The sequence below is a fragment of the Schistocerca nitens genome, chromosome 2 (genome assembly GCF_023898315.1).
Source record: "Schistocerca nitens isolate TAMUIC-IGC-003100 chromosome 2, iqSchNite1.1, whole genome shotgun sequence".
NCBI lineage: Eukaryota > Metazoa > Arthropoda > Insecta > Orthoptera > Acrididae > Schistocerca > Schistocerca nitens.
Window position 1 is genome coordinate 200,508,362 of NC_064615.1, and position 20,064 is coordinate 200,528,425.

Sequence of the window (20,064 nt, forward strand, 5' to 3'; positions counted from 1 at the left end):
TATACTGCGAACTTCTGTTTTTTCGGCTTTCGGAGAGCTACATGGTGCTGCACCATTAACTGTCTGTCTGTAAGTCCCTGTAACAAGAAACGCTCCATCTTAGATAACTACTCACGAATAGTTGATAGTGTTAAACTCCACCATGGACACAAGTATCTGCATTGTTTTCCGGATAGCGCCATCGAAGCAGCGGTTCTTTGTTGGCAAAAAAATGTCCGACACGATTTGTTCATTCAGCATCTTGTTGCACATGAAATATGTTTTTCCCACCATTAGGCCCTTTTTTCTAAATTCAATTTAGTGCCCTCTACTGATTGCATAATTTAAACCTTAAGCGTAGTGACAAACTTATTTTGGGCAAAGATGTTTGTGTTTGATAAATACACCAATGTAACAGCTAGGGTTGTTATTCTTGATTACCTTCGTGTAGAAATACTGTTCTTCGGCTAGCACAACGGACTTGTTTCGCAAACCAGTCGTTTTGATTTGTCTGTGGGTAGTAACATTTACACAAGTTTAAATTTGAGTAGCTATATGTGTACATAAGTTCTTAGAATTCCGTGCAGTAGCGATATGGCTTATAAAGGCTTCCGTTAGTGGCAAATAGAACGGTTTTAAAAACTCGTGTGTTGAGAGCGAGCTCATTTGTGATTTTCAGGCAGGGGGCAGCCATTAACACTGTTCTCATTAATCTTTCTCTACAGATTTTAATGAAAGATTAAGAAAAGGCAAACCTACGTTTCTAGCATTTGTAGACTTAGAGAAAGCTTTTGACAACGTTAACTGGAATACTCTCTTTCAAATTCTGAAGGTGGCAGGGGTAAAATACAGGGAGCGAAAGGCTATTTACAATTTGTACAGAAACCAGATGGCAGTTATAAGAGTCGAGGGGCATGAAAGGGAAGCAGTGGTTGGGAAAGGAGTGAGACAGGGTTGTAGCCTCTCCCCGATGTTATTCAATCTGTATATTGAGCAAGCAGTAAAGGAAACAAAAGAAAAATTTGGAGTAGGTATTAAAATTCATGGAGAAGAAGTAAAAACTTTGAGGTTCGCCGATGACATTGTAATTCTGTCAGAGACAGCAAAGGACTTGGAAGAGCAGTTGAACGGAATGGACAGTGTCTTGAAAGGAGGATATAAGATGGACATCAACAAAAGCAAAACGAGGATAATGGAATGTAGTCAAATTAAATCGGGGGATGCTGAGGGAATTAGATTAGGAAATGAGACACTTAAAGTAGTAAAGGAGTTTTGCTATTTAGGGAGTAAAATAACTGATGATGGTCGAAGTAGAGAGGATGTAAAATGTAGACTGGCAATGGCAAGGAAATCGTTTCTGAAGAAGAGAAATTTGTTAACATCGAGTATAGATTTAAGTGTCAGGAAATCGTTTCTGAAAGTATTTGTATGGAGTGTAGCCATGTATGGAAGTGAAACATGGACGATAAGCAGTTTGGACAAGAAGAGAATAGAAGCTTTCGAAATGTGGTGCTACAGAAGAATGCTGAAGATAAGGTGGGTAGATCACGTAACTAATGAGGAGGTATTGAATAGGATTGGGGAGAAGAGAAGCTTGTGGCACAACTTGACTAGAAGAAGGGATCGGTTGGTAGGACATGTTTGAGGCATCAAGGGATCACAAATTTAGCATTGGAGGGCAGCGTGGAGGGTAAAAATCGTAGAGGGAGACCAAGAGATGAATAAAGCAGATTCAGAAGGATGTAGGTTGCAGTAGGTACTGGGAGATGAAGAAGCTTGCACAGGATAGAGTAGCATGGAGAGCTGCATCAAACCAGTCTATGCGATTGGCGAAACCTTTGGTCATTTTCAAGCTCGTATCTTAAGCTTCCAGCTTCATTTTACATTCACTGTTTTAATTCTCAAAACACGCTGAGGATGTGGGCCCTCTCAAAAATATTAAATTTTAAAATCTCCTGAATAATTGGCAACATTTTTGTGTGTCATTAGTCCTCTGGTTTTCTGATTCGTTTCATGCGACCCGTCACGAATTCCTATCCTATGCCAACCTTTTCATTTTAGAGCAGCACTTGCAACCTACTTCCTAAATTATTTGAAGGACGTGTTCTGGTGTCCGTTTTTGTCCGCTACAGATCCCTCAAGTACCACGGAAGTTATTCCGTGATGTCTTAACAAATGTGCTACCATTCTGTTCCATCTTCTCGTCAGTATTTTCCAAATATTGCTTTCCTCGCCGGTTCTCAGGAGAACCTTCTCATTCCTTACCTTATCTCTCTCTCTCTCTCGCCGTCCGAACAGGCCATGAAGGCCCAATGGTACCGACCGGCCGCCGTGTCATCCTCAACCCACAGGCGTCACTGGATGCGGATATGGAGGCGCATATGGTCAGCACACCACCCTCCCGACCGTATTTCTGTTTACAAGACCGGAGCCGCTACTTCTCAGTCAAGTAGCTCCTCAGGTTGCCTCACAAGGGCTGAGTGCACCCCGCTTGCCAACAGCGCCCGTCAGACCGGATGGTCACCCATCCAAGTACTAGCCCAGCCCAACAGCGCTTAACTTCGGTGATCTGACGGGAACCGGTGTTACCACTGCGCCAAGGTCGTTGGCCTCACCTTATCAGTCCACCTAATTTTCAACATTCGTCTGTAGTACCACATCTCAAATGCCACGATTCTCTTCTGTTTCGGTTTTCCACAGTCCATGTTTCACTACCATTCAATGCTGTGCTCGAAACGTACAATCTCAGAAATTTCTTCGTCAAATTAAGGCCTATGTTTGATATCAGTTGACTTCTCTTAGCCAGGAATGCTCTTTTTCCCAGTGCTACTCTGCTTTTTACGTTACTCTCAACGCAACGTGTGGATGTCTGTTTAAGGAGTAGGGCATTCAGACTATGACATAGGAACAATGAAGTATGTAATTACAATATCAAAAGGAAAAATAATATTCACTATTACACTTTAACGTTGTCTTTAGGCACAAAGCGGGGTGTACAACCCTGCAACAAAAATTTTTGAACACTTGCCCAGTGATATAAATTGTCTGACAAACATCAAAGTAAAATACGCGAATTTAAAATGCCGGTCGTAAAAAATGATCCCTGGAACGTGAAAGTAATTAATTAACTAATCATCTGTTCATTCCATTCAGGGGATCCTGTAATTCTTCTTCCTTTCACTGATGATAGCAATGTCATAAGAGAATCTTATAACTGATATCCTTTCATCTTGAATTTTAATTTCACTCTTGAACCTTTCTTTTATTTCTGTACCTGCTTCTTTAATGTACAGATTGGACGGCAGGGGAGAAGAACTAAATTCCTGTCTTACACACTTTTTAATCCGAGCGGTTCGTTCTCCGTCTCCTACTCTTATTTTTCGGTTCTTGTACTTACTGTATATTACCCACTTTCCCCTATAGCTTACCCCTATTTTTCTCAGAATTCTAGCATTTTGCCCCGTTTCACATTGTCGAAAGCAACAATTTAGAATGTGTTCAAAACTTTCAGAGAGACTTCCGCAGTCATGTGCCACGTTCCTTTCGTTTTGGTCAAATGTTGTCCGTTTCGTGTATAGCTGTATAATAATATATCGGAGAAATGAAGGTAACAGAGGAATAAACTAAGGCAGATATAAAACTTAAGGACTAAATACGGGAGCCTGGTGTCAGTTATTATTGTACTTGACGCAGAACGAATTTATACACGTTTTACTGGTTCTCAGGTACATTGGCGTCAACGCTACATCCAGAGTAAAGGGACAGTAAAAATATACCGTAACTTTGAGACCATCAATTTAGGGAAGATTCATTGACGTTCAAAGTGGCAAAATTACAGTAAGCTATACAGAAGAAAGGTTCAAGGGACGAAGATTAGTTTGGTGTCCATCGACACAACGAGATCGCTTTACAGGCAGCTGAAGCTCGTATTGGGTGAAGGTAGTGAAGGAAACCGGGACTGTCCTTTCCAGAGGAATGACTGTGTTACACGATTTAGAGAAACCACGCCAAAGCAAAATCTTGTAGGCCGGACGGATACTTGAATTGTCGTCCATCCAGATGAGTGTACTGTGTCTTAACTCTGCGTGACATCGTTCCCCCTGTTTTCGAAATACACTCCTGGAAATTGAAATAAGAACACCGTGAATTCATTGTCCCAGGAAGGGGAAACTTTATTGACACATTTCTGGGGTCAGATACATCACATGATCACACTGACAGAACCACAGGCACATAGACACAGGCAACAGAGCATGCACAATGTCGGCACTAGTACAGTGTATATCCACCTTTCGCAGCAATGCAGGCTGCTATTCTCCCATGGAGACGATCGTACAGATGCTGGATGTAGTCCTGTGGAACGGCTTGCCATGCCATTTCCACCTGGCGCCTCAGTTGGACCAGCGTTCGTGCTGGACGTGCAGACCGCGTGAGACGACGCTTCATCCAGTCCCAAACATGCTCAATGGGGGACAGATCTGGAGATCTTGCTGGCCAGGGTAGTTGACTTACACCTTCTAGAGCACGTTGGGTGGCACGGGATACATGCGGACGTGCATTGTCCTGTTGGAACAGCAAGTTCCCTTGCCGGTCTAGGAATGGTAGAACGATGGGTTCGATGACGGTTTGGATGTACCATGCACTATTCAGTGTCCCCTCGACGATCACCAGTGGTGTACGGCCAGTGTAGGAGATCGCTCCCCACACCATGATGCCGGGTGTTGGCCCTGTGTGCCTCGGTCGTATGCAGTCCTGATTGTGGCGCTCACCTGCACGGCGCCAAACACGCATACGACCATCATTGGCACCAAGGCAGAAGCGACTCTCATCGCTGAAGACGACACGTCTCCATTCGTCCCTCCATTCACGCCTGTAGCGACACCACTGGAGGCGGGCTGCACGATGTTGGGGCGTGAGCGGAATACGGCCTAACGGTGTGCGGGACCGTAGCCCAGCTTCATGGAGACGGTTGCGAATGGTCCTCGCCGATACCCCAGGAGCAACAGTGTCCCTAATTTGCTGGGAAGTGGCGGTGCGGTCCCCTACGGCACTGCGTAGGATCCTACGGTCTTGGCGTGCATCCGTGCGTCGCTGCGGTCCGGTCCCAGGTCGACGGGCACGTGCACCTTCCGCCGACCACTGGCGACAACATCGATGTACTGTGGAGACCTCACGCCCCACGTGTTGAGCAATTCGGCGGTACGTCCACCCGGCCTCCCGCATGCCCACTATACGCCCTCGCTCGAAGTCCGTCAACTGCACATACGGTTCACGTCCACGCTGTCGCGGCATGCTACCAGTGTTAAAGACTGCGATGGAGCTCCGTATGCCACGGCAAACTGGCTGACACTGACGGCGGCGGTGCACAAATGCTGCGCAGCTAGCGCCATTCGCCGGCCAACACCGCGGTTCCTGGTGTGTCCGCTGTGCCGTGCGTGTGATCATTGCTTGTACAGCCCTCTCGCAGTGTCCGGAGCAAGTATGGTGGGTCTGACACACCGGTGTCAATGTGTTCTTTTTTCCATTTCCAGGAGTGTACGATCAACTCAGACAGAATCCACGACGATCAGCATGATCGCAGGTAGTGGCCGCACTAATGAACCGAGCGACATGGCGGAGTGGTATGGCACAGCACACGTAAAGGATGGGCGGCAGTTCTAATCCCTACTTCGCCATCCAGACACAGGTTTAACGTGATTCACTTTGGCTACTTCAGGCGAGTGCTGGGATGGTTCCTTTGAAATGGATAGGCTGATTTCTGTCTTCCTCCTTCCCAAGTCCGAACTTGTATTCTGTCTGTAATAATGTCATCGACGTGACGTTAAGGCCCAATCTTTCTTCTCTTTTACCCGAATTAATGTATCCTACTGAAATCCGTCTGTTACAAACAACTTTCGCGTTATGAATCAGTAAGCAAGTTGTGACGCACTCGTATGACTCAAAAAGTCTATAATCAATGTTTCAGTCTGCTAGAGTAGTCTTACATTTGGTTGAGTACTGCAAAGCATCTCTGTAGGCTGTGTTTTGAACAAGATTTTACAGGTTTGTGAAGTGCTTTTGTATATTCGCTTGAGCAGTGATACCACTTTGTTCCATTGGCTTCTTCTTCAGAATACGTGAGGATCGATATGTATTTTACATCTGATCATCCGAGAGTGTCGGCCACTTTGTACATTACTTTCACACACTTTAAATAGTACTAATGTGAGGTTGCTGCAGAAGTGTAGATTCCTCAGCCTCCTAGAAGAGCCACAGATCTTTTGCCATCACAAAGATGTTAGCTAAAATCATATTAATAATCAGGTCATTGTGAGAACAGCCTGCTAGTAAGCAGTGAGGAATATGATTAGATTTTTTTTTTCTTTATTGACTTTCAATTCCCCCCGAAGGGGGCGGGCTGGCAGCAGCTTAGTACGCTGCTCTACAGCCTACAGACCTTTTTAAAAACGGAAGAAGAAAAGAAACAAGAAAAAACAGGCGATAAAACGGTGACTTAAAGTGTAAAATGGCGGAAAAATGCGGAAAGTTAAAACAGAAAGCAAAGGGGTTGGCAATGTTAATAAAATACACGGGAATCAGACAAGTAACATGGCGACAGTCTGGTTTCTGTTCGCAAGACATAAAAAGAAAAATCACACCCAGCGACAGTATGATGGCCGTTCGCAACACTTCCCAAAAGACACAACATGGAACACTCACTGTAAAACACTCACTGTAAAACACTGCACGAAAATGGCAGCACAAAGATGACACTCCCGAGCCAAAGACAGATGGGGGGGGGGGGGACCTGAAGGAGGGGGAAAAACGAGGAGGGAGGAGAGGGAAAAAAACGAAAGGGGGGGAACCAAGGAGGAAGAGGACTCAGAAGGGGGGAGAGGGGGAGAGGGGCAGGGCAGACGCGAGAGGGAATGAGAAGAGGCAGAGGAGGGAAATGCAAAAGGAATCGGGGGAGATAATTGGGCAAGGGGGCAGAGAGAGGGGAGGTGGGGAAAAAAGAGGATGGAAGGGGGGGAGAGGGAGCCCGGGAAAAGGACAAAGGAAAGGAGGGGGAGTGAGGATCAGAGTTGATAGGAGGGATAAATGGAGGGAGAGAGGGCATCATCCAGGAGGGGGATTTGACGGAGGCCACCTTGGGAAAGGAGATGAAGGGTGTAGAGATGGAGGGTAGGGGGGGGGCACAACAGTGAAGACGTGGTAGGGGGCGGGGGTTGGAGAGGAGAGGAGCAACCAGGGGGTGATTAGATTCTGCCGTCTTGTCAATATGTAACAGCCATTAACATAATAGTGTACAAGTACGATGGTTGCAACACTGATCCTACAGAACTTTTCCCATGTTACATTGGTTCAGATGCATGTACATTGTTAATATTAGCAATTCAACATATTGGTTTTATTGTACTTTTAACTAAAATCTGTTTGAAGTGGCACAGAAATTAGTACTCTCTACATCCTAACGGAACGCCAAGTCAGACCAGCCATCCACATTGCTGACAATTGGCGCCATCTACGAACCGTACAGCAAATAAGAGGAACCCCATACCTCGTAACGAGGATCAAATAAAGAGAAAAACAGTACAAAAGATAGAATATTTAAATCAAATAAGTTCTAATAGACGGACCATACAGCAGGCGCCTCCTAGTGTTTTGTAAATATTTTTTAAAGTTTTTTTTTACCAATCTGACGTTATCTGGGTGTTTTAAGGAATAATAAAACAATCGGCTCACAAGGAGTGGACATGTCATCTTTTACATCTTCTATGTTTACTGTTAAATAAAGTAAGTCAGACAGCAACGTAAATAATTTTACTCATATTTTATTTTGTGTTATTTCTATGCAAATTTTAAGTTTTCTAGTAGAGACCGTAACTGCTTTTCTATGAATGTTACGTATTACTTAGTTCAAACAAAGGGCGCGATACAGCAAATCGATGTGCTCTCCGTAAAGCCTAGCTTCATTATACAGTAGTCTTGAATGAACTGTGACAGCCGGCCGTGGTGGCCGAGCGGTTCTAGGCGCTTCAGTCTGTAACCGCGCGACCGCTACGGTCGTTGTGAAATAGTGGTACGTAATCTAATGTATAAGCGATATATGTTATGCTACGAGTTGTAACTCTTTATACTATCGCCTATGTACTTCTTGTATTTTTAGCACTGATAGTGGTTAGGCGCTAGCCGAAATCTAGAGTTGCTTTAATAGAACCTGAAAGGAAAGGACGACTGATTGCCGGTCTCCATCATTTTGAAAGTCACATCACAGTCGTTTAGTGCGTTCCACATTCCTAATGGCAAATGATGGTGTACTAAGGGGATTATCAAGAATATTCAGTTATTTTTCAGTCTTCATAAATGTGTGGATGTGTACAGATAAGTGGTCTTTAAGCGGGTACTTGTACATGTTATTGATGAGCTTTTGTGTCTTGTTTCCGAAAAATAAGTTAATTCAGGTTCAATTCTCTCATGAATTATATTCCTCGAGAAATCATTTTTCAGTACTCCGATTTTTAATGTTCGTTTGAGCATGTGCTCATTTAAGATTTGCTTATGATTGAAAGACGTTCAGGTGCAATCTATTTGATATGTTTATTGATCTAACCTCAGCGGATACAGGAATTCTGGAAACACCTTCAGGAGCAATATTATTTCCCGATTTGTTTGCAATTTTCAGCTAAATATTGTCAGTGCGAGTCGCGGTTATCTTTAAAATATGTGCTGAAGCGAAGAATACTTCGAATCTTTGCTTTAGAATGAGTTGTTTTCCGTTCGTTACGTGTTAGAACATACCGTGTGCAGTTACATCTGCTTTGCACATGTCTGTTCCTATAAGGATGATACACTAACAATAGGTGGTACTAGGGCTGTTGAAGATATAATTGCAATTTATATTGATGTAATTTATGTCACAGGGCCATTTATTGTTCCAATGCGGCATGCAATTTGCTTCACTAACTCATATTTCTCTACAAGTAGTCAGATCACGTTGCTGGTCTTTCACGGGTCAAATGCCGTACAAAAGGGAATATTTTCAGGGCATTAAAATCGCAGACAGAACACGCTATGTAGTCAAACGTTAAAGTTATAAGATAGTGGCAGGTTTCACTAAGTACATTACAGACATGGTGACTGACAATGGAAATAGACCGTGGCGTTCGTAGGTAAACGGGTAGCAATTGGGAATTGGGCATATCGCGTGACGGACAGTGGATCTCAGCAGTAATTGTAGCCATGCGTAGAAGTAACACAGGAGGCGGTCACTGCGGTTGGCACGTGTCTTCCACGTGTCTGGACCAGCACGTGTCCACCCACGCGGCTTTCCACCGCGGTGCCTGCAGTGCTGTGCCACTACATGTGACTTTCCGTCCCCTAATGGCCGTAACCGCCACATACTGGACGGTTATGATTAAAGTCCAACTACTCACGGAGGTAAAGCGTGGACAGTAATTATCATATAGCATATGATTCATTGTGGCTATTTACTGTGGGGCATATTGAAAGATACTATCTACAAGAAGTATCGTATCGCACAAGGCTGGACGATCCTGAATCGTGAGTCAGTGTGGTAGGAAAAAAAATTCAGCTCAAATGAGGTCTTCGTCAAGGCAAGGCGTGTTTTAGCAAATTTGAGTTTTGGGCAGGTTAAAAAAGTGGCCGGAAGATTTTAGCAAGCTTGTATTCCCAAAACTGGATTATGTGGAAAAATAAAATTATTTGTTGTTGAAAAATGGCGTCTTTATTCCTAATACGCGCATTTATTGAGCCGCTTTGGTCCAGCGAACAGCTTTTTTCCTACTCTTTCCTCTGTTGGCAGTTGTTCCTCTTACTTGGAATACTTTGTTTTACACACGTCTAGAAGGTAGAACAGACGATTTCCAGCGTACAAAGTGAGCACAAGAAACCAGCTCAACATCTCTGTCTCCGGACTATCTCGCTGGCGGTGAAGGGAACTAAGGCAGTTCAGGGAAAGATAGATACTTTCTCCGCTCCACCATCTCGACAAGTGGTGCTTTCTCTTGTTCGGTGTTAACACCGTCACTTTCACGCAGCGAATGGGACTCTTTTCGCCTTTCTGTACGTTAAAGCTGCGCTCCCACTGAACGATCTTCAGACAGATAACGCAGAAAACCTTTCATTAAATGCATACGCGTTTTCAATGTATCTCATACGTAGTAATGTTTGTTCATCTTATATGGAGCTATTATTACAAAAGAGTACATAGTGTAAATATCCACCTGAAACAGGTCTTGACAGCGGAAATCCTGTGATGCAGGTTGATGCGTCAGGGTTATCACTTCTGCTGGAATCTACAATTACTTGTGTACCAGTGTTGAGTCAACTGGGTTACAACAATATTCTGTGCGAGTAGTGAGATTTGAAAGTTATCTGTTACATTTGCAATTTTCGCTGCTGAAATTATTTCGCGTGTTATTAACTCGCAAGTACCGATCTAAGGATTTGTGCAGGGATTACTTCTTTGGCACCTTCGGTAAGGGGCTCTGAAAGTACCCTTTGACTTTTCGGTTCCGCGGGCTAGTCAGATGTGAGTGGTTCTCGTGGCAAGCAGTGGACAGCGTGTTTCAAAGGCAGCGTTTTTGAAAGGCATACAAACCAATTTCAACTCCAACTTCGTCGGTCTGCTGGTGTCGGTCGAAGGACGTGAATGGGTCGCTGCGGTATGGTAGAAGCTGAGAACAGTTGCAATCAGAGCCTGCTGATCATTCGCAGATGTTGTGCAGTTAATACTTCAGTGTTTTCTTGATACTTAAGTGGAGATCACGGGACCGTTTTCCATGTTGCGATGTTACTTTTCTGGCTTTGTGAAGAGACTGGTCTTCGATGAACGGTGCAGAATCTATTCTCTATTAATCCATCTACGTGGTAAATGATTTAAGCTCACCACGTTCCCAGCCAATAAGCTTCATTCATTATCCTTCGGTACATACGAGGATTGGAACTCTAATAGTGGCAACTATTTATTTACAGCTCGTACAAAATAGACACGTGTTTCAAAGTTTTACTTACCTTTAAAGTAATCATCAACATTGTGTATAACCCGTTGCCAGCGATGTGCAAGTCGTAGGATGCTCTTAGCAGTGCCAGTTGTGTTGACAGTTCGAGTGGCGCGGTCTATTGCCAAACGAATTTGTAGCAGTTCTGAAGCGAATGCCGTGAAGTGTTTCCTTCAGTTTATAAATCGAGTAGAAATTACGAGGACTTAAGTCAGGTGAGTGCAGTTGGTGGTATAGCACGTAGCAGCCCTATCAGTCAACCAAATCAGTAACAGCTTGCACTGTACGTTCTTGAGCATTGTCCTGCAAAATGATGGTCAGGTCCTGCAGAAAGTGTCATCGCTTCTGTCTCTATGCTGTTTATTTTTGGAACACAACCTACGACCAGCTTAGAGAGCATTTTGACATTAGTGAGAACGGCCACAAATGCAGACACAGAAGTCCTGACATTGACTCTGGCACTGTGTTTAAGGAAGAAGAAAAAAACAAGACACTCTTCCAGTCAATGGCTTAAAATGAGATATTTACTCATGAAAATCTGCTAAAGGAAATATTACTCTCAAAACCTGATGAGTACATCAACATGTGTTCAGTTTGTGTTGCTTACAGAGATACAGCTGGTTACAAAGATAAGTATTCATTTCGCTCGTTGATAAGGTAATCAAGTTGTTAAGCCCCCCCCCCCCCCCTTGCCGTTAGTGGGGAGGCTTGCGTGCCTCAGCGATACAGATGGCCGTACCGTAGGTGCAACCACAACGGAGGGGTATCTGTTGAGAGGCCAGAAATACGTGTGGTTCCTGAAGAGGGGCAGCAGCGTTTTCAGTAGTTGCAGGGTCAACAGTCTGGATGATTGACTGATCTGGCCTTGTAACACTAACCAAAACGGCCTTGCTGTGCTGGTACTGCGAACGGCTGAAAGCAAGGGGAAACTACAGCCGTAATTTTTCCCGAGGGCATGCAGCTTTACTGTATGATTAAATGATGATGGCGTCCTCTTGGGTAAAGTATTCCGGAGGTAAAATAGTCCCCCATTCGGATCTCCGGGGGGGACTAAACAAGAGGACGTCGTTATCAGGAGAACGGAAACTGGCGTTCTACGGATCGGAGCGTGGAATTTCAGATCCCTTAATCGGGCAGGTGGGTCAGAAAATTTAAAAAGGGAAATGGATAGGTTAAAGTTAGATATAGTGGGAATTAGTGAAGTTCGGTGGCAGGAGGAACAAGACTTTTGGTCAGGTGAATACAGGGCTATAAATACAAAATCAAATAGGGGTAATGCAGGAGTAGGTTTAATAATGAATAAAAAAATAGGAGTGCGGGTAAGCTACTACAAACAGCATAGTGAACGCATTATTGTGGCCAAGATAGACACGAAGCCTGTGCCTGCTACAGTAGTAAAAGTTTATATGCCAACTAGCTCTGCAGATGATGAAGAAATTGATGAAATGTATGATGAGATAAAAGAAATTATTCAGGTAGTGAAGGGAGGCGAAAATTTAATAGTCTTGGGTGACTGGAATTCGAGAGTACGAAAAGGGAGAGAAGGAAACGTAGTAGGTGAATATGGATTGGGGGTGAGAAATGAAAGAGGAAGCCGACGGGTAGAATTTTGCACAGAGCTTAACTTAATCATAGCTAACACTTGGTTCAAGAATCATGAAAGAAGGTTGTACACATGGAAGAATCCTGGAGATACTAGAAGGTACCAGATAGATTATATAATGGCAAGACAGAATTTAGGAACAGGTTTTAAATTGTAAGACATTTCCCGGGGCAGATGTGGACTCTGACCACAATCTATTGGTTGTGAACTGTAGATTAAAACTGAAGAAACTGCAAAAAGGTGGGAATTTAAGGAGATGGGACCTGGATAAACTGACTAAACCAGAGGTTGTACAGAGTTTCAGGGAGAGCATAAGGGAACAATTGACAGGAATGGGGGAAAGAAATACAGTAGAAGAAGAATGGGTAGCTCTGAGGGATGAAGTAGTGAAGATAGCAGGGGATCAAGTAGGTAAAAAGACGAGGGCTAGCAGAAATCTTTGGGTAACAAAAGAAACATTGAATTTAATTGATGAAAGGAGAAAATATAAAAATGCAGTAAATGAAGCAGGCAAAAAGGAATACAAACGTCTCAAAAATGAGATCGACAGGAAGTGCAAAACGGCTAATCAGGGATGGCTAGAGGACAAATGTAAGGATGTAGAGGCCTATCTCACTAGGGGTACTGCCTAAAAGAAAATTAAAGAGACCTTTGGAGAAAAGAGAGCCATTTGTATGAATATCAAGAGCTCCACCCAGTTCTAAACAAAAAAGGGTAAATCAGAAAGGTGGAAGCAGTATATAGAGGGTCTATACAAGGGCGATGTGTTTGAGGATAATATTATGGAATTGGAAGAGGACGTAGATGAAAATGAAATTGGAGATACGATACTGCGTGTAGAGTTTGACAGAGCACTGAAAGACCTGAGTCGAAACAAGGCCCCGGGAGTATACAAGAGTATACAACATTGCATTAGAACTACTGATGGCCTTGGGAGAGCCAGTCATGACAAAACTCTACCATCTGGTGAGCAAGATGTATGAGACAGCCGAAATACCCTCAGACTTCAAGAAGAATGTAATAATTCCAATCCCAAAGAAAGCAGCTGTTGAGAGATGTGAAAATTACTGTACTATCAGTTTAATAAGTCACAGCTGCAAATTGGTAACGTGAATTCTTTACAGACGAATGGAAAAACTGGTAGAAGCCGACCTCCGGAAACATCAGTTTGGATTCCATAGAAATGTTGGAACACGTGAGGCAATACTGACCTTACGACTTATCTTAGAAGAAAGATTAAGGAAATGCAAACCTATGTTTCTAGCATTTGAAGACTTAGAGAAAGCTTTTGACAATGTTGCCTGGAATACTCTCTTTCAAATTCTGAAGGTGGCAGGGGTAAAATACAGGGAGCGAAAGGCTATTTACAATTTGTACAGAAACCAGATGGCAGTTATGAGAGTCGAGGGGCATGAAAGGGAAGCAGTGGTTGGGAATGGAGTGAGACAGGGTTGTAGCCTCTCCCCGATGTTATTCAATCTGTATACTGGGTTAGCAGTAAAGGAAACAAAAGAAAAATTTGGAGTATGTATTAAAATCCATGGAGAAGAAATAAAAACTTTGAGGTTCGCCGATGACATTGTAATTCTGTCAGAGGCAGCAAAGGACTTGGAAGAGCAGTTGAACGGAATGAACAGTCTTGAAAGGAGGATATAAGATGAACATCAACAAAAGCAAAAAGAGGATAATGGAATGTAGTCGAATTAAGTCGGGTGATGCTGAGGGAATTAGATTAGGAAATGAGACACTTAAAGTAGTAAAGGAGTTTTGCTATTTGTGGAGCAAAATAATTGATGATGGTCGAAGTAGAGAGGATATAAAATGTAGACTGGCAATGGCAAGGAAAGCTTTTCTGAAGAAGAGAAATTTGTTAACATAGATTATAGATTTAAGTGTCAGGAAGTCGTTTCTGAAAGAATTAGTATGGAGTGTAGCCATGTATGGAAGTGAAACATGGACGATAAATAGTTTGGACAAGAAGAGAATAGAAGCTTTCGAATGTGGTGCTACAGAAGAATGCTGAAGATTGGAAGGGTAGATCACATAACTAATGAGGAGGTATTGAATAGAATTGGGGAGAAGAGCAGTTTGTGGCACAACTTGACAAGAAGAAGGGACCGGTTGGTAGGACATGTTCCGATGCATCAATGGATCACAAATTTAGCATTGGAGGGCAGCGTGGAGGATAAAAATCGTAGAGGGAGACCAAGAGATGAATACACTAAGCAGATTCAGAAGGATGTAGGTTGCAGTAAGTACTGGGAGATGAAGAAGATTGCGTAGGATAGAGTAGCATGGAGAGCTGTATCAAACCAGTCTCAGGACTGAAGACCACAACAACAACAAGGGCTTATTTACCGAATTTAATTTTTGCTTTACAGTTCGTGCTTTGAAGTTGTCCTTGAGTTTAATTAAGTGAGTTTTTTAGCTGTGATTTTGATTATGATTTGTTGGCCAATACCTACGCCGAGGTGGCTTTCTCACAATGTATCGATATCACTTCACTGTTCATATGATCTTTGACTAACTTTTTGCCGTTGGAGCCCAACGCCCTCTGGTGTGACAGCTCCGGGCATGAGAGCCGGTTCGGTGAACAGTATGAGCTGAGGAACAAAGCTGTAACGACCTTTTCATGGGGCCTCTTCGCCGCGGTGTTAGCTGTTGGTGGGCGACCAATATTGGGTCGAGTACCAACGTAGTTTGTGCTGTGATTTATCAGAAGGGCGTGTCAAGACAGTGTTCACTGTCTTTTTGTTCTGTCTTCCTTCAGTTTATTGGGAACGGACACGAGTGTCTCCATGGTATTCGAAGGGCAATGACATTCCAAGATCTGGTTGACATTTTAAACTGATTCATTGGCTGACATCATTATAGTTTGTTTCATGTGTTAACCTTATGTATTCGTTGTGCTTGTGAACCTGTAGCGAGTATACAGTGTCGTGTGCCAGAAGAAAGCCTATTTTTAAGGTTGGCGCTATGCATTAGTATATGCGTTACCTGTTCTTGTCTGCCTCCTGTTAATTCTTCTGATTTTTAAAGTATATGATTGATCACATATTTTCAATTGGAGGCGCAGAGCAATGTTTAGTATTACCAGTTACCACGGATGTTTAGTTGTTCGTGTCAGAATGTGGGTAGGTTTTGCTATTTTATTGGCCTATTTATAATTTGCTTTTCTTGTTCTGGTTTCCTTGAAGCTAATGCTAAAGGTCTATGCTATCTAAGAAATTATGTAGTGCGTCTGTTCTATTTAAAAGGCTCAGATAAATATTGGTATGTTGCAGGACGTACTTGTTCTCTCTGAACCGCTATGGACTAATGTGTGTACGAATGAGCATTGATTGTCATGTGAGTGTCCTTGTGGCTGCTTTAATAGTTTACTAAAAAGGAAAAATTTTATGATTGTACTATTTCATTGCTGAAATTATTTTTGTAGCTGGTTTCTCAAATATTTTGGTGAACTTATTAAAAGGTCATGGTTTTTGGTACGATCTCAGGTTTATTAATTCTACCCTTAGAGTTATTTATCTGGTGCACGGCTGTGTGTTGGAATTCTGTCTAATTAAAATTATTTCTGCTGCAGGAAACTGTCGTTAGTAATCTTTTGTACTCCATTGCTGGTATGTGTTACCCATGAACAGGCCCCACTTACTCACGCCTAGTCAGCTTGCTCATGCGGCCATCCGTCATTTGGAGAGCATACGCTCCCCGTCTCTCGTCGCTGTCTGTGTTTCGTGCTGTTTCTTCCAACCGCAGCCGCACTACCTAATGTTCCTTCAATTTAAGTTTATATCTGCAATAATTTTGAATTTGTGCCTCTTAGCTTGTGGTCTTCACCTTAAGCGAATTTTGATGTGCGTTGGGATCCCAAGCTACACCTTAATCTGTTGTAGTAACTTATTCTTGTTATTGGAAAATGTCAAATCTTCGGTTGATGTGTTTCCCTGGGTTTAAAATTATTTTCCCTAGATGTTGGTGTTAAATTGTTTTTCATTGTTTTAAGTATGGTTTTAGGTTTTTTTATCTTTCAAGTTCAAATCAAGTTTTATTCTCACCACATGGTAATTAAGGTCGTTCCAAACTGTTCTGGTACTGTTGTCTAGATTTACGTCTGCCGTAATTAAGGCTTTAGCCTTATTACGTTCTGTGCCTCATACTGGACGTGCCTTGGCTTAAAGAATATTGAGTCATCTTAAGTTAATTTTAAATTTTCTGTGAATTATTTAAATTGCCATTTAAATTTAAATGAGTTTCTCATAACTTGGGTTTTTAATTAATTCAAAAATAAATAAAAGCGTAATTGGATGTCATGTAACTGAAACTGTGTAAAATAAATTTGTGTTCTACCAGTGAAAGAAGTGTGTGAAATCCACACTGGACCAGCACTCCCCGATTTTCCTACATGTCACACGTATTTACAAATTCGCGGTATGCCGATGAAGTATTTGTGTAGGGTAATGATGTGGGCCAAAGCAGTGAATTAAAATTTGTACCAGTACTAGGATTTGAAACCAGGTCTGAAGTTTATCATGCAAATACTCTAACCTCTACACCACACTGGTAATTCAGTTACCAGAACTCCACGGAATACCGCTGTATATCTTCGAAATGTAGTGCTACAGAAGACTGCTGAAGGTTAGATGGGTAGATCACATAACTAATGAGGAGATACTGAATAGGATTTGGGAGAAGATAAGTTTGTGGCACAACTTGACTAGAAGAAGGGATCGGTTGGTAGGACATGTTCTGAGGCATCAAGGGATCACCAATTTAGTATTGGAGGGCAGCGTGGAGGGTAAAAATCGTAGAGGGAGACCAAGAGATGAATACACTAAGCAGATTCAGAAGGATATAGGTTACAGTAAGTACTGGGAGATGAAGAACTTGCACAGGATAGAGTAGCATGGAGAGCTGCATCAAACCAGTCTCAGGACTGAAGAACACAACAACAACATCTCCTTCCCAATACAAATTCAAATTCATGCGTCAATCGATTTGTATTCCCTTTCTAAGCTCGCATCAGTGATACTGAGGCTCGCCAATATTGAAATAGCTTCTTAGAAGTGAGTGAAATGTTCCTGCCTGTACCTCAGGCATAGATGAGTAGAATGGCAATGCGCTGAAGCATGAATTGGAATTTGTATCGGGTACAGAGACGTACTAGACTATTCCGTGCAGTTATTGTAGCTGCAGTGCCAGCGTGGTAACGGCTAACACATCTATTTGCTACTGAAAAGACGTGGGTTCAAATCCCAGCGCTTCTACCAATTTTAACTCATTGCTTTGGCCTAGGTCATTCTCATAGATAAAGGCAGGACCCGATATGTCTCAGGAACATCAATCGTATATGATTAATATATGTGTACAGGTTCTCTAATGGAAACACTGCTGCTGTTTGTGAAGAATTTGCGAGACGTTTTTCTAATAGAAGAGTAACAGATTCAAGATTGTTTACTAGTGTTTTCACTAAACTGCCCGACACATATGCGGTAGCCAGCAGTTACATCTCATCAGAACATGCAAATGAACTGTGTGTGGATGAAGTAGAAAGCACTGTTGAGTTGCTAGAATGTAATCCTCCAGCAAGAACAGGCAGAATTTCAAAGCGTTTCAATTTTCGATAAGCATAGATATGGTGGACGTTACATACGCGCGGGCTCTGTCCTTATCATTCATAGCGAATTCAACACCTACGTAAACATGAAGATAGACTATTAAATTTTAATCGTTGGCAAATTGAAAATCGACAAGTAATCTCATTAATGCTTTTCCCTGATGAAGCCACTTTCATTCCTGACGGTCTCAGCTACACGCGTAGCCCGACGAAAAGCCAGATGCTTTTGTGGAGACATATTTTAAACACCGCTTCTCTGCAAATGTGTGTTGTGGCTGCGACAGACAGTCCGCTAATTGGGGCTGTTAGGTGTGTGGCGAAGGGTACTTTTTGTACCACTAACTGAGCCCTCCAACCGTGTTGCACTCGCGAATAGCGCGTGGGTAGGATGATTGTTGGTAAGTCTCTGTATTGGCTCTGATTTCTCGAATGTTCTCCTCGTGGTCATTACGCGAGACGTATGAGGCGGGAGTTTGTTTAGCATCTCCGTACCGCTCTCGCTCCACCTAAACGATCATGTGACGAAACGCACCGCTCTTCGTTGGAACTTCTCTTTCTTCAATTAGTCCTACCTTGTACGGATCCCCCATACATGAACAGTATTCAAGAATCGGTCGAACAAGCGCCTTATAAACCACTTCCTTCGCGGATGAATTCCATTTCCTTAAGATTCTTCCCATGAATCTGAGTCTGCATCAGATTTTTCCCACTATTTGTTCTATGTGTTCATTCTACTTACGGCTCCTCTGGATAGTTACTCCTAGATATTCTACGGTAGATAGTGTTTCCAGCGGTTTGTCATTAATAGTGTTGCTATACAGTAGTGAATTTCATTCCTTTGCACGCGCAAGATGTTACATTTATTTACGTCCAGCCTCAACTGGCAGAGTCTGGACCATTCATCAATTCCCTGGAGGTCAACCTGCATGCAAGTCGTAGCCTTCTGGCGTTGCTACTTTTCTATAGACAACCGCATCATCTGCGAACAGCATCCGATGCTTTCTACTAAATCATTTATATATATTGTAAACAGAACGGTCCTATTTCACTTCCTTATGGTACATCTATCATTGTTGTTTCATTAAGAGCGGCATGTTGAGTTCAGTCTGCATGGAAGTCTTGAGTTCAGTCGCAAATCTGCTGAGATACTCGAAAAGACCTTTTTTTTTTCACTAAACGGCAGTGCGGGACTGAGTCAAATGCCTTCCTGAAGTTAAGGAACGCGGCATCAGTCTGAGCACCGCTGTCTGCTGCGCTGTGGATCTCATGCCGGCCGCTGTCGCCGAGCGGTTCTGGGCGCTTTAGTCCGGAACCACACGGCTGCTACGGTCGCAGGTTCGAATCCTGCCTCGGGCATGGATGTGTGTGATGTCCTTAGGTTAGTTAGGTTTAAGTAGTTTTAAGTCTAGAGGACTTATGACCTCAGATGTTAAGTCCCATAGTGCTTAGAGCCATTTCAACCAAATCTTTATCCTGCAACTGTTTGGCTGTTATCATTTGCCGTGAAGATTTTTAACATTTGCTGCTTCAGCCATGTTTAAAATTTTGCAAATTTCTATTCCTGATGCTATTCTAATTCTGGGACCTTTCCTTAGGTGCTCCTGCAGTTTATTAATATCATATTAACCTTGTTTATCTCTGATCTGCGACGGCGAACATTCTCTGAGGGCACTCTAGCTAATTTATCAGCCAAATCGTCTTTGATACCACGGGAGGATTTCTCTGACCTAAATAAAACCCATGTGCACGCCACATGTACTCCGCTACCCTAATAGTCACTCCCTGCTTGTGGTGCACGCCTGACCTATTATGGGGAACCCTACAACTCTAGACCTGTGAGCGGAGGTCGAGAAATTCGCATTCAA

The 20,064-nt window shown here is 43.0% G+C and overlaps 1 pseudogene; it reads right to left on the reverse strand.

The window, feature by feature from the left end:
• Positions 1-2,471: 2,471 nt before the first annotated feature.
• On the reverse strand, positions 2,472-2,589 carry LOC126237882 (5S ribosomal RNA; annotated as a pseudogene).
• Between the last annotated feature and the right edge of the window lie 17,475 nt (positions 2,590-20,064).